This window comes from Littorina saxatilis, linkage group LG2 (assembly GCF_037325665.1).
Source record: "Littorina saxatilis isolate snail1 linkage group LG2, US_GU_Lsax_2.0, whole genome shotgun sequence".
Lineage (NCBI taxonomy): Eukaryota > Metazoa > Mollusca > Gastropoda > Littorinimorpha > Littorinidae > Littorina > Littorina saxatilis.
In genome coordinates this window covers 43,065,442-43,079,288 of record NC_090246.1, presented here as the reverse complement: position 1 = coordinate 43,079,288, position 13,847 = coordinate 43,065,442, and the positions used below count along the sequence as shown (strand labels likewise).

Genomic DNA, 13,847 nt, shown 5'->3' with positions numbered 1-13,847 from the left:
GTGTCCAAGAAATATCCAACGTTAAAGTTTTCCGGACGGACGGACGGACGGACGTCCGGACGGACGGACGGACGGACGACTCGGGTGAGTACATAGACTCACTTTTGCTTCGCATGTGAGTCAAAAAGCATCAGGTAAAATCAATAAGGTGCAGGAGATCATTCAGACAATAGAGTTACATGGTGCAACCGTTCCAACTTTTCACAGAAAATGCATGGGGTATTAAAAGTGTATTCAGCTTCTGCTACATTGCCAAGCTTGCCACGGAGATAAAATAGTTGCACCTGCCATATGAGAACAGCCTATGATAAGAAGAAACCTTGCAATAAAGGACTGGACACCTGAATTCCCTTTTTTGGTTATCTTCAGTAACATTATACATGTCATGACAGGCCACCTGCAATGTAGGGACATTTTTGGCTGGACCATAGGGGTGTTTTTTCATGGCAAGTACCACTGTGATATTCCGGTACAGAGATGTTTGGAAAGTATTTATGCTGCACTCCTAGCCATGAAGGACACTTTGGAGATCAAGGTGTACTTATTCTTCTTCTTCTTGTCGATCACTCAGATCAAGGTGTACTAAAAAATGTGAGAAAAAAAATGGAAAAAAAAAATTCACAAGAGAAAGTTTAGACACAGAAAAGCAGGGTTTATTTATTTTTAGATCAAGGTGTACTAAAAATAAATAAACCCTGCTTTTCTGTGTCTAAACTTTCCCTTGTGACAATTTTTTCACACGGGAAAGAAGATATTACACTTTCATACATAAATAAATTCAGGTTTCTGGGGAACACAAGAAGAGAGTAAAGACATCTGTTAGGGGAGGAGATCAATTCTATGGTGGTCTCAGAAAGCTAGGTTCTATTGTACATTTACTTAGACCACTGTGTGAAATCAAATAAGAAGCTGTATATCAATATACATCACTTGAAAATCCCCCCAAAAGACAAAGTTTGAACTAACATGTCCATAAAAGCTGCAAAATACACCACGAACATATAGAGTTAGACAATAGAATTGATGAAAAATGTACAGTGAGTGTTTACCAAACTGTATCTTCCCTTGTTTGTCCATAGTAGTCCTCTATGGCTCTTAAAATAAAACTGAACATGTCTGAGGGCTTTAACATCAATCTTCACAGCTACTGCCTGGTGGTGATACTAGAACTTCCTGTGTTGATGTCTTTTTATCCCAGCCTTGTTGTGCCCTGATTGGAAGACAGTATCACAAGTAGTGGCCACCATCGGACAAAACACTGTCTGTCTTGCACTGGAAAAAACAAAACATTCTGGAATTACAAAGATATAAAAACTTTTTCAAACAAACCCGAAGGTTTGTTGTATTGAGCTCCCTACATTCGCTCAAAGGGAACACACTATCATTCATTTATAAACAAATAACCACACACACACACACACACACAAACAAATAGCACACACCCAAAAACATAACTTTCACAACCAGACTGGAGAACACACAACCCTTATCTCAAATTTTCTTCCTGCAATAGAAAGTGAAGGCTGTACAGTGTATTGCTAACAGTAACACACAACCATAAGTAATTTTGCTGTTCAAACGGTCATTGTAAATCATGAATGAATTAACTCAACATAAACTTAGAGACACAAGTAATATTATATTGCTGTGTGTGTAAAACAGCGTTTGAGCTATTGTTTAGGCTAGCATGTACGTTTTAACTTATACAGTACCAGAAGGTGCACAAAATACCGAACCATTTACCATTCCAGCAAGAGTTTTCTAATAGACGATGTTCAGAAATAACTTTCAGGATTTTCAAGTCTATTGCTATTAGAGTAAGACTAAGAGCCTCTTTTAAGTGGTCAAGCTTTTCAAACTTAGACGAAACAAGTATTAAGCTTCTGAACAGGTTTATCCTGTGATCGGGACTAACAACTAACTCTGATGTGTATGTTATGCAGCGTGTGCACAATACTATGCCACTTTCTGTAAATGATCAACGTTCACAAGTTTATCAGAGTTCCCGATGATTGCTGGCCTATGTGCTATAGTGATCCCTCTCAACATGTTCTGATTGATGTGACGTGAGTTTCATAAAACACATGTGCTTAGAGAACACTTCCACTGATCTGCAAACAATCGGCTCTGATGTGCATAGTTTTGAAAGAAAAGGGTATTATAATATAATTATATATGAGCGCCGACTGCATAACATACATATTAGAGTTATTTGTTTGTTCTGATCGCAGGATAAAGCTGATAAGAAGTGTGGTGCATTCTTCGCCTTGTTTTGAAAAGCTTGTCCTTGTAAAATGAGCTCTTCATCTACCACACCGACCAAACATCGGGACAAAAGTTATTTCCGTAAGACGTCTATTCACAGTTATCTTCAAACAGGGGAGGGTAGCGAAAGGGGTAAACAAAATCCCAGGACCACTTAACTTCTACAAACTTAAAAACATACCTGAGTTCTTCCGGAGGCGGCCACCATTTTGACCCTTGTGAGTTGTCCCTCTTCTCTTACTCCAACAGCTTGTCTGTCATCAGTTTCTTGATGAACAATGGAAATAAATTAGAAATCAGTTACAAAGTTACATAAGTCAAAACATTTTAGCGACAAAACAATGATAACTGTTCACAACCACACACTGTTGACTGTACTTAAACCTGTCGTCTATCTATGACTATACGTGGCTCCATGTTTGAAAAGATAGGGCTTAGAAGCATGTACCGAACTCAGTACAGTGAAGGCGGCCTGAAACCTTGACAGATTCATTTAACGCTTGACTTTTGCTGTGATAACTTCCTGTTTGCTCCCTCTATATTCAAGAGGCACCAAAGGGAACAAATACGCCTTAATTGGTGGAGATTCAAACTCAGGAACTCACGATTTCAGGGCTGATGTTCTAACCACTTTATACTACTGCGCCAATTATGACAAGCGCTGAACAATTTATACATTTTATGTTATTTTTGGAGCAGCATCTATTTCATACCTTTATCCATCAATTGCTCAGGAGTGAATTTAACTACTTCTTGGATAGCTATACTTGAACTGCACAGAGATTTGGAGAGATTAAATCAATAAATTACTGTTCTTCTACTTAACTTGTATGTTGTAAATAGATATCACATTCACAGCCATCACATCGCGTGAATGTCGTGTAGCATGGTATTGGTAACATAAAACATGTGCTGTAATTTCGTGAAACATGTTTGCAAAATAACGGCGAAGTTTACAGACAATTTTGACGCTATTGCAATGCATGAATCATTGAATGGTATTAATTCCACCTTAGCATAGAAACAAATTGTAACTTTTGCATCTTTGTTAAAACTGATGGAGTGGCCTAGTGGTCATGACATCCCCCCCGAAATCTTGAGGTCCGAATCTGGTATACTATGAGTAGCAACAAGAATAATGTGTATGCTTCCTTTGACCCTAGCCTGTTTATTGCAAACCTAAACCGATTAGTAGTGGTGACAGACAGGGCTGGATTTAACACAGATGAATATATGTGTGAGTTATTAATGTAATGGTCAACAAGTTACCATACTTTTTTAAATGGAAGAAGAGCATTATCACATTGACCATTGTTGGCAGCATTGTGCAAAATACCCATACCATTCTGGATTATTGAATTGATTGACCCCAACATGGACCAAAACTCATTAACATTATTAAATAACAATCACTCTGTAATGATTAACAACTTTTGGTTACATTTTCAAATGTTACTACATGTAGTCAGAAAGAGGTGTACACCACTGTATAGAATTAGAAGAGTATTACTATTACTAAGTTGCAAACCCCACTTTTATAAAGTAATTGCTAGAGAGAATTTCAAACACCACCAGAATAATGTAATGAACATCGGGTTTTCTTTTCAGATCTCCTGGATTTATAAACAAAAGCTGCTAATTCAAAACCTACAACTCATCCAAAGATGGAAAAAAAACATGGTTCGAGATTAGCATTGCGATCATCCTTTAAAATAACACAGCTTAAGATTTGAAATACATACTAACCAAGCCTATGTATACAACTGCTTGTTGTACTACTATGGTCACAAAACTGCCATTGCCAGGGAATGCTAAAACAGATAAAGGCGATGGATATAGCTTTCTGTCAGCACATTGAATAACAGTGAAAATGAAATTAAGGGATGTCTGGCTGACGATAACAATAGCAACCACAGTCAGCATTAACCGGAAAGATTTGTGTGTGTAGCCAAGCCTAATGATATTCACCTGTTTTTGCATGATGAAGGAGTGGTATATATGCAGAAATTCCAGCAGCGGACCCAGGTATCCTAGACTGGTCAGGCTCTGAATGTACTCTTGCCATAGAACTTCTTTGTGAGAGGCACCCACCAATAAGTCGTCGGACCTGAAAACAACACATAAAATACAGGATAAGAATAAGGATAAGGTGTGATAATTGATATAGTCCTGTGAGATCAACCTCATGGCAATCCGGGTTGCTTTCTCTCTGGGGAAAGTGAACCGCCATACACCGAGTCAATAACACTGATACAGTACACTACAACATTTTTTTCTACAATCTTTTTTACCGTTATTTCCACTTTGTGATTCATGCGATCTTATGCATGACTCCTGATAATGTCGTCTGGCGTCGGCAACACTTCCATATCAATATTAAAGCTTTGAAAACATTGTTATCTTTTGACCTAACCGGTTTTTTTAATATTCCTAGCAGTAGCAACCTCCTTGCGGAAACTTCCAGCCTGCCCTACTGATGTCGTTAATGCATCACGTTCAAGTTCAGGCCAGTCCACCTCCTCCAAATGTTTTGCAACCCTTCAATGGCTTCATTCAGTCCTTTCATTTTTCTGAGATGTTGAATTGGCAAAATGGTCTTATTTTAGGGTGTGGCACAAAGTGAAGCACTGGGAATCTCGCCATGACCCATTTCCAAAAGAAAGATAAAGCAAACATTTACTTGAATCAAACCATTTAGGAACTGTGGGATTCATGGGGGTTTATCCATTTGAGAACAAATCTGTTTCCCTTGCCAAGTAACATTTCCCTTTATTTTCCTTTTTAAAATTTTGTTTAAATAGAAATTATTAAAATAGAAAGAGGTTTTTAATATGTACAGAATAAAAAAAACGGAGGAATGTTTGCGTAAAGAAGGAATTTCCATAGAAACGAGTTTTCACTGGTATGTAAATTGATTTAAAGAAAAACTCTGAAAGGGGTGTGTGTGTGTGCCTGTATGCATGATCTGTTGGCAGGTCCAGATTAAAAAACAAATTGAAAAAATAAAATCTGTGCAATCTTGCATATTAGCAAGATCTAGATCAGCACTTTCCAGGACGTGTACGGGTAATGTGATCAAATGTAGTTTTTACATCACGCGTTTGCCAAGATCTGCAGTCTTGGTGGGAGCAAAACAACACATGCCTTTGGAACATTGGAGAAAAAAGTGAGTCACGGGTGACGCAATATCTACACGTACAGGCCTTTGCTACACGTTCGACCACCCAGAACACTGTATTCTGGGAATGGGAGTATCTTTCATGAATAATATTGTACACAGCAACAACAACAAAACTGACCGAATTTAGTACATGTTTTGTATTGCGAGTAACCAATAATCATTATAACCCAAGTTTAACTGAATTAATATTATTTGAACATACTTACTCTCCAGGACCCCCTTTCGAACTGTGCACTACCCTACTGAACTGCGTTCAACATTATGATCGCTTTGCGTGTGCCACTTGTAGGAGCTAGCTCATTCAAACAGTTTTCAAAAGTGACTTACACGGGCGGAATCTCACTGAATGAAGGGACGGTTTTATGGAAGACTTTGGTCTACTGGGTAGATTGTTCTATTTGATTTTTGTTCCTCGATTTTGTTTTTCTCGGAAAAGGAATTCTGTTCTCTCTGAAATGTGTAGCTTTTCTCGGAAATCCTGGGATCCGAGGAGAATTTATCTATGAAAAAAACAAAAACAAACAAGTCGCGTAAGGCGAAAATACAATATTTAGTCAAGTAGCTGTCGAACTCACAGAATGAAACTGAACGCAATGCAACGCAGCAAGACCGTATACTCGTAGTTGCGCTAAGAAGGATAGCACGCTTTTCTGTACCTCTCTTTGTTTTAACTTTCTGAGCGTGTTTTTAATCCAAACATATCATATCTATATGTTTTTGGAATCAGGAACCGACAAGGAATAAGATGAAAGTGTTTTTAATTTGATTTGGACAATTTAATTTTGATAATAATTTTTATATATTTAATTTTCAGAGCTTGTTTTTAATCCGAATATAACATATTTATATGTTTTTGGAATCAGCAAATGATGGAGAATAAGATAAACGTAAATTTGGATCGTTTTATAAATTTTTATTTTTTTTTACAATTTTCAGATTTTTAATGACCAAAGTCATTAATTAATTTTTAAGCCACCAAGCTGAAATGCAATACCGAAGTCCGGGCTTTGTCGAAGATTACTTGACCAAAATTTCAACCAATTTGGTTGAAAAATGAGGGCGTGACAGTGCCGCCTCAACTTTCACGAAAAGCCGGATATGACGTCATCAAAGACATTTATCAAAAAAATGAAAAAAACGTATGGGGATTTCATACCCAGGAACTCTCATGTCAAATTTCATAAAGATCGGTCCAGTAGTTTAGTCTGAATCGCTCTACACACACACACGCACATACACCACGACCCTCGTTTCGATTCCCCCTCGATGTTAAAATATTTAGTCAAAACTTGACTAAATATAAAAAGGGTAGTAAAGACCATCAAATTGTACTCACTTGATAAAGTGTTGTTAGTCCTAAGTTTTCAAGTGATGGCTGGCTTTCTGATTCTTGTAAGTTGTATTGAATCTTGGTCTCTGTCCCATACATCTCTTGTGGTGACAGCGGCAGCATGAATCAAACTGCACATTGAGAGTCCACACACACTAAAAATAAAGAGTAGCAAAATGGTTAACCAGGAATAGTCGAATCATGATGGTTAGTGAATTCCCAGACATGCATTCAATACAATGATCATAAAAGTATAACGTATAAGATGTCAACATACATGTATAATACATACATTACATGTGACCTGGGGTGAGGTGCAAAAAGCCAGACTCTGAGCCACCGAACTGGGTGGAAATCGCACGCGGGGTCTGACTGGTTGAAATCACAACAAATCTTAATTTCAACCAATCCAACCCTGCGACTGTGTAACACCAAGTTTTGCACCCTGCACCTCAGCCCAGGAAACCTGATTATCAAATACCTGAAGTTTGTTAATGTTAGTTGTTACTCTGTGTGTGGTCATTGAGCGAGTCGTACTCATAGACTGGGTGTTTGTTATGTCATTGTCCATTCAGTCACAACTTTGACAGCCAGCCAAGACTCAGTCACTGAGTCAGTCAAGGCTATTCAAGACTCTCACTCTCAGCTATGTCATGTGTTTCTGTGTGCATGCAGACCTTTGACAGTTTGAGCATGTTCATGTGCTTGCACATGTATGTGTGTGCACAACTGCTTAAGACTAAGATTTGTAACTGTAAGACTGTGTATTTGCAAGGATTGTTGCGTTTGTGCATCTATTTGTTCTTTATTGTTCCCATGATAATTAATGCCTATGTGTTCTAGTGTGCGTGTGTTTGCTGGCTTTCAACTTTTAATCATACATCATTACATGTGCAAGTGCCACCTTTTGTTTGTGTGTGTGTGAGTGTGTACTTTTTTGTGCTTGTTTGTGTGTGTACATGTATGTGTTCATGCATGTGTCATTGTGCAATGTGTGTGCACAAGCTAACAAAAGGTATTTTTGTGCGAGACTTTGTGTGGTTATCAGTTTGACTGTTTGTCACTGGTGCCTGTTTTAAATCTCTTTCTCACCATCAAATGACTGTACTTGTTTTCAAAATAAATTGGTAAATTTGCAGCTCGTACATTATAACTTGACAGTAAAAGAATTGTTCAAATCAGAGGATAGCATTCAGAATCACTCAATCAGTCAGTGGCTAGTCAATGCCACCCTAAATAGACTCAGCTTGGCTCAAGTAAGTCGCAACTGGTCACCAGTTATCGAACAGCACAGCGATCAGTATCACCATCACCAATCAAAGCAGTGCAGACAGTATTCAGTATCAGTTATCACTGCTCCTTTCTTTGCTGCATGCTCGTTGGCTCGGCTCCTTTTGCTTTAACTCCAAATAAGGCCCCCCCCCCCCCCCCCCCCCCAAATAAAAAAAAAGGTGTGGTTAACTGAAGGTAACATAGCCCCCAAAAATATGGTAGGAAGCTAGGCAATCACTTTTTTTTTTTTAATGTGTACAAATTAAACCTACTTGACAGGGAAATAAGTGTGCGACTCGAGCGCTTTCGCTGCGTTTTCTGCACTCGTTTTGTTTTTTTGTGGTTTTTTTGGACAAATGTAATAAAAAGTTATAGGGTCGGCCCCTAAAAATAGGGTAGGTCGGGTTACCGTAACCACACCTATTTTTTTTAGGCCTACTTAATGTGATGCGCTGCCTAGCTGTCAATTGCTGTGGACATCCATCCCCCCCCCCCCCCCCCTTGATTGCTGGGCCAACCCCGGGCCCCTCACCTCAGACAAAGGGGGACTGATCATAGTCAGTCGGGGCTAACAAATAGTAACATGACATTGACAGCTGCGGGTTCGGGTTTGGGGATGCAGGTGCGGTAGGGAGGCAGAGTGGTTAATGTTAGCCAGCAAAAAAAAGAAGCAAGGAAAGGGGGTATTGGGGGAGGTGTGACCGTAGACATGAATACACTGTTGTCTGCAGTCTGCTTTGATTGGAATGCCGGGCCGGTCAGTTCGATCTTGGGTAGTCTATCCTCCTAAAATACTGAAGACCATCATCACCGGAACCACCATCACCCAAGCGTAGCAGATTCATCACTGTTACCTACCAGTACCACCAAGAAAGAAAGACCACGGATGACTTCTAACACACACATGATGAAACCATGCTAAAAGTGACCTCTGAAAGCCGACTTACCATGCCCCAGGAGATTGTTCAAGTTACTAGCTGCCCGCCACGTCGCTGTAATTCGTGGAAAATCCTTCTTATGCAGAAAGTTCCACGTGAAGCTTGGTGGCCGCCATTTTGGTTCGGAATCTTAACTTCCCGCTGACGATTGAAAGTCGTGAAGTTGAAATTTATCCTATTTGTGTTGATTTATCCTGAAAGCGACGTGTTTCACACAATAATCCATTGTTGTTATGTCTACAATGTTCAGATTCTATTACTTAATGTCACTGGTTATTATCGCAGTGGAATCGACGAACTGCTGATCACGACAATCTGTCACCAGTGATAAGCGATCATGATTGGATCGATTGTTTTTGATTGGCTGATCGCTTGTTCGCTCCTATCGACCGAACGATATGCCTACTAAACCTGATTGGCTGTCGTTGTGATAGCTGCGATCGTTACCAGTACTATCCCCTGGGGGGTAGGGTGTGTTGCTGAGGCTGCTGCGCAGCACGAGATATTTACGAGTTGGCTTCGATAGTAGCAGTGTGCAATGGGTGAGTGACGTCTGCGCCGGAGATCTATCCGTACACGATACAGCAAGCGTTGCAAGGTTGTATTGGTGCTCGAAGCATGACAGATGACATCATTATCTTCGCAGATACAGTCGAGGAACATGACGCGCGACTTGAAAGCGTACTCAAGAGACTGAAAGAAAAAGGGTTGACGCTGAACGCAAAGAAATGCGAATACCGGATGAATGAACTCAAGTTCATGGGGTATCTCTTATCCGAAAAGGGGGTAGGACCAACTGAAGCAAAGGTTGAAGCCGTTCGGAAGGCTGAAAGACCGACTTGCGCAACAGAAGTTCGTAGTTTCCTGGGCTTAGTGAACTTCAACGCACGTTTCATTAGTGACCTGGCTACGAAATCGGAACCGCTGCGTAAACTGACAAGAAAAAACACTCCATTTGAATGGAATGATGAACAGGAGAGAGCGTTCAATCTCTTGAAAGAAGAGATCACAAAAGCCGAAACTCTAGGGTATTTTGACATGAACGCGACCGAGACACGTATCATCGCTGATGCTAGTCCCGTGGGGCTGGGTGCAGTGCTAGTACAAACGCAGAACGGTGAAAAACGCGTGATTTCCTACGCGAGCCGTAGCCTTTCAGATGTCGAAAGACGGTACTCGCAAACAGAAAAAGAAGGTCTAGCTCTTGTGTGGGCTTGCGAAAGATTCCATCAGTATGTGTTCGGAATTGACTTCGTTCTCGAAACTGATCATCGTCCGCTTCAGTTCATTTATTCGAAGAAGTCAAAACCGTCCGCTAGGATCGAGAGATGGGTTCTCAGGCTGCAAAGCTACAACTTTCGTGTTGAATACAAACCCGGACCGCAGAACATAGCAGATTCGTTGTCGCGACTTGTGAGAAAAGAGGAGAAACGGAACGACAGAAACGTAGCTGAAGAGTACGTTTACTTTGCGGCGGAACAAGCTGTTCCAAAAGCCATGACTGCTCGCGAAATCGAAGAAGCATCCGCGGAAGATGAAGAGTTGACAGAGGTGCGTAGGTGCATCAAAACCGAGAACTGGAATGATTGTCCGAATCCTGTCTACAGAACACTCAGGAACGAGCTGACTACACTCGGAAAACTAGTTTTGCGAGGAACACGGATTGTGATTCCGAAAAGTCTCAGAGACCGCGTGGTAGATATCGCACATGAGGGTCACCAGGGGATAGTGAAAACAAAAGAGAGACTGAGAACAAAAGTTTGGTGGTCAGGGATGGACAAAGATGCAGAACGCCGTGTACGATCGTGCTACGAATGCCAAATCGTGAGTCAACCATCCGTACCGGAACCGATGGTGCGTACAGATTTTCCGGAGGCACCTTGGGAAGCCATTGCTGTGGATCTGTTAGGACCATTACCGGATGGAAGATCCATACTTGTAGTCGTAGACTACTATAGTCGTTACTTTGAGACCGCGATACTCAGGTCGACAGTGACAACCAAAGTGATCGAAGTGTTGGAAGACATTTTTGCGAGGTATGGTTTACCCAAATCGCTGCGTGCGGACAACGGACCTCAGTTTGCTGCGTCTGAGTTCAAAGAGTTTCTAGAAGTGAACAACATAGAACTCATTCAAACTATTCCGCTGTGGCCGCAAGCCAATGGAGAGGTTGAAAGACAAAACCGTACACTCCTCAAAACACTCAAGATTGCTCATGCTCAGAAAAAAGACTTAAAACGCGAACTAAACAAGTTCTTGATCGCGTACCGCAGTACACCACATCAAACGACTGGTGCAACACCAGCTGAACTCATGTTCAAGCGAAAGATTCGAACCAAGTTACCTGAATTATAGATCCGGTGCCGAGAAAAGAGCTTGAAGAAAACATTCGCGACCGTGACAAATTCCGAAAGGAAAAGGGGAAGGAATATGCAGACATGAAACGGTGTGCAAAGAGTCTGATGTGAATGTAGGGGACGCTGTACTCCTTCAACAGAAGAAACATGACAAATTGACTCCGACCTATGATCCAGAACCGTACAAAGTCGTAGAGAAAACAGGTTCTCAGGTTGTAGTTCAGTCACCAGATGGAGCGAAAAAGTACAAAAGAAATGTAGCACACACAAAGAAGTTTGTTACTCGCGAACAACCAGGAGAGACAACAAATACAGATACAGGCATACAAACTGGCACAAACACAAACTCTCACACAGAGGACATCATTCATGAAGACACAAACAAAGCAGAAAACACTGACATACTGAGAAGGTCTGGGAGAGTGCGAAAAGCGCCAGACAAATTCCAAGATTATGTTGTCGAGTGAATGAAGATAAATTGAAAGTATGGAAGCAGTTTTGTGCCAAATATTGGTTCCATGTCCATGGTTTGATAAATGTAAGTTTTTGAAGTTACATTGAGATTATTGTTTGAAAGAAACAGATTGTTTCTCTTTCACTTAAAATGATTGTGTTTTATTTCTAGTCAAGAGTTGGGAATCAAAATGATAATGCGTATTTGTTGCAGTTAATCATGTTTGCAGTTATTTGAAAAGAGAAAAAAATGAATGAAGAAAGAAAGGGATTGTAGTGTATTAATAGAGTTACTGCCCTTGAACCGGGGGGGTTGCTCTCCCTTGTATCACGGCCATGTGAGAAGTACGAAATAAATCGGCTGTTCATTGAAACCGTCTTCGAAGTGTTTGTATGCCTAGAGCATGACTGGAATATGGTAGTTGCATCAGACAACACTATTCTACACGGGCCTCCAACATTGATGGGTGTGAATTACCTTCATGAACCGCTTCTTCTGAAGACTCCTCTTGTGTTGGCAGTGGTCTGGGATCCAAGCTTTTTTCCTGGACAGATTGTGAGTGTCCAGGGAAGCCTCTGCATCCACGATGAGATAACCTAATCAAAACAAACAAGGGCAATAAATCAACTGCAAAACAATTTTGTCTGTGACTTAATCACACACACACACACACACACACACACACACACACACACACACACACACACACACACACACGCACACTCTCTCCTAATACACAAGCGAGCACGCATATCCACCCCCACACCACCCCCTCACCCTTTCGCCACATACCTTCGCGAACCGCGTCTTCGGAAGACGTTCCTTGTTTTGGTTTTGGCAGTGGTCTTGAATCCATGCTTTCTCTTGACTGATGCAAGGGTCAGGGAACGTCTCTGTATCCAGAGTGATAAAACCAAATCAAATACAGACAAACAAGGAAATAAATCACATGAAAGACAATGCTGTATGCGACTTAACTACCCACACTTAAACACACACACACAAACACACACACACACACACACACACACACACACACACAAACACACACACACACAAACACACACATGCACACATACATTCTCTCTCTCTCTCTCTCTCTCTCTCTCTCTCTCTCTCTCTCCACACACACCCACACACGCACACGACCGCACACACACGCACACACACACACACACACGCACACACACACACACACGCACACACACACACACGTACCAACACGCATGGCTAGGATATTATTAGGTTACATTAGATATGTGTCCTGTGACCTGATCGTCTACGGCTCTGTGCAGCGAATGAGAGAACCCAGTAGTGACCGCACGCAAAACGCACGTGGATTGAATGAAGCATGCACTTCAAATGTCTTGTGTTTTCTTATGATACCTATAATGTTAATAGACTGTCGTACCGATTTCTGTACATGCATTATATTAATGCTATAACATGATCAAGATTCAAGAGTTAATTACCAATTAGGGGAAGGGCTCCTAATATGGACCGGCTCCTAATATGGACCACCACCAACTAACGGCGCTAGAGCGCTCAAAAAAGTTTTATTCGCTGTATTCACCCTCTTTGGATAACTTGCACATGTCAAAACAGTTGCAGAAACACAAATCTCAAAACCGTTAGGCTTTTTCTCTTTTTTCACTTTTGTCGGCGTTCACTCTAAATTTGCCGCCTAAAACGGACTCGTTTCTGTCTACAGCCAAAGCTTTTATCAAACAGAAATGGCTATATATGACAGCTAAAACCGTATTTGTTACATTTTAGCAGTGTTGACCCCGAGTTTCTACTGCAAACAAAAAATAATAGCCAAACCTCAAAGTATGTGCGAGTCCCCCTAATATGGACCACCTTCGGGGCGGGGATGTAGCTCAGTCGGTAGCGCACTGGATTTGTATCCAGTTGGCCGCTGTCAGCGTGAGTTCGTCCCCACGTTCGGCGAGAGATTTATTTCTCAGAGTCAACTTTGTGTGCAGACTCTCCTCGGTGTCCGAACACCCCCCGTGTGTACACGCAAGCACAAGACCAAGTGCGCACGAAA

General features: G+C 41.1%; 1 long non-coding RNA gene across 1 annotated transcript; it reads right to left on the bottom strand.

Moving 5' to 3' along the window:
- Positions 1–243: 243 nt before the first annotated feature.
- LOC138959045 (uncharacterized) lies at positions 244–9,443 on the bottom strand. Its single transcript, XR_011453584.1, has 5 exons — positions 8,996–9,443; positions 6,783–6,907; positions 4,234–4,372; positions 2,447–2,532; positions 244–1,272 (listed from the first exon to the last, which is right to left on the bottom strand). It is a non-coding gene; the product is annotated as an uncharacterized lncRNA (long non-coding RNA).
- Between the last annotated feature and the right edge of the window lie 4,404 nt (positions 9,444–13,847).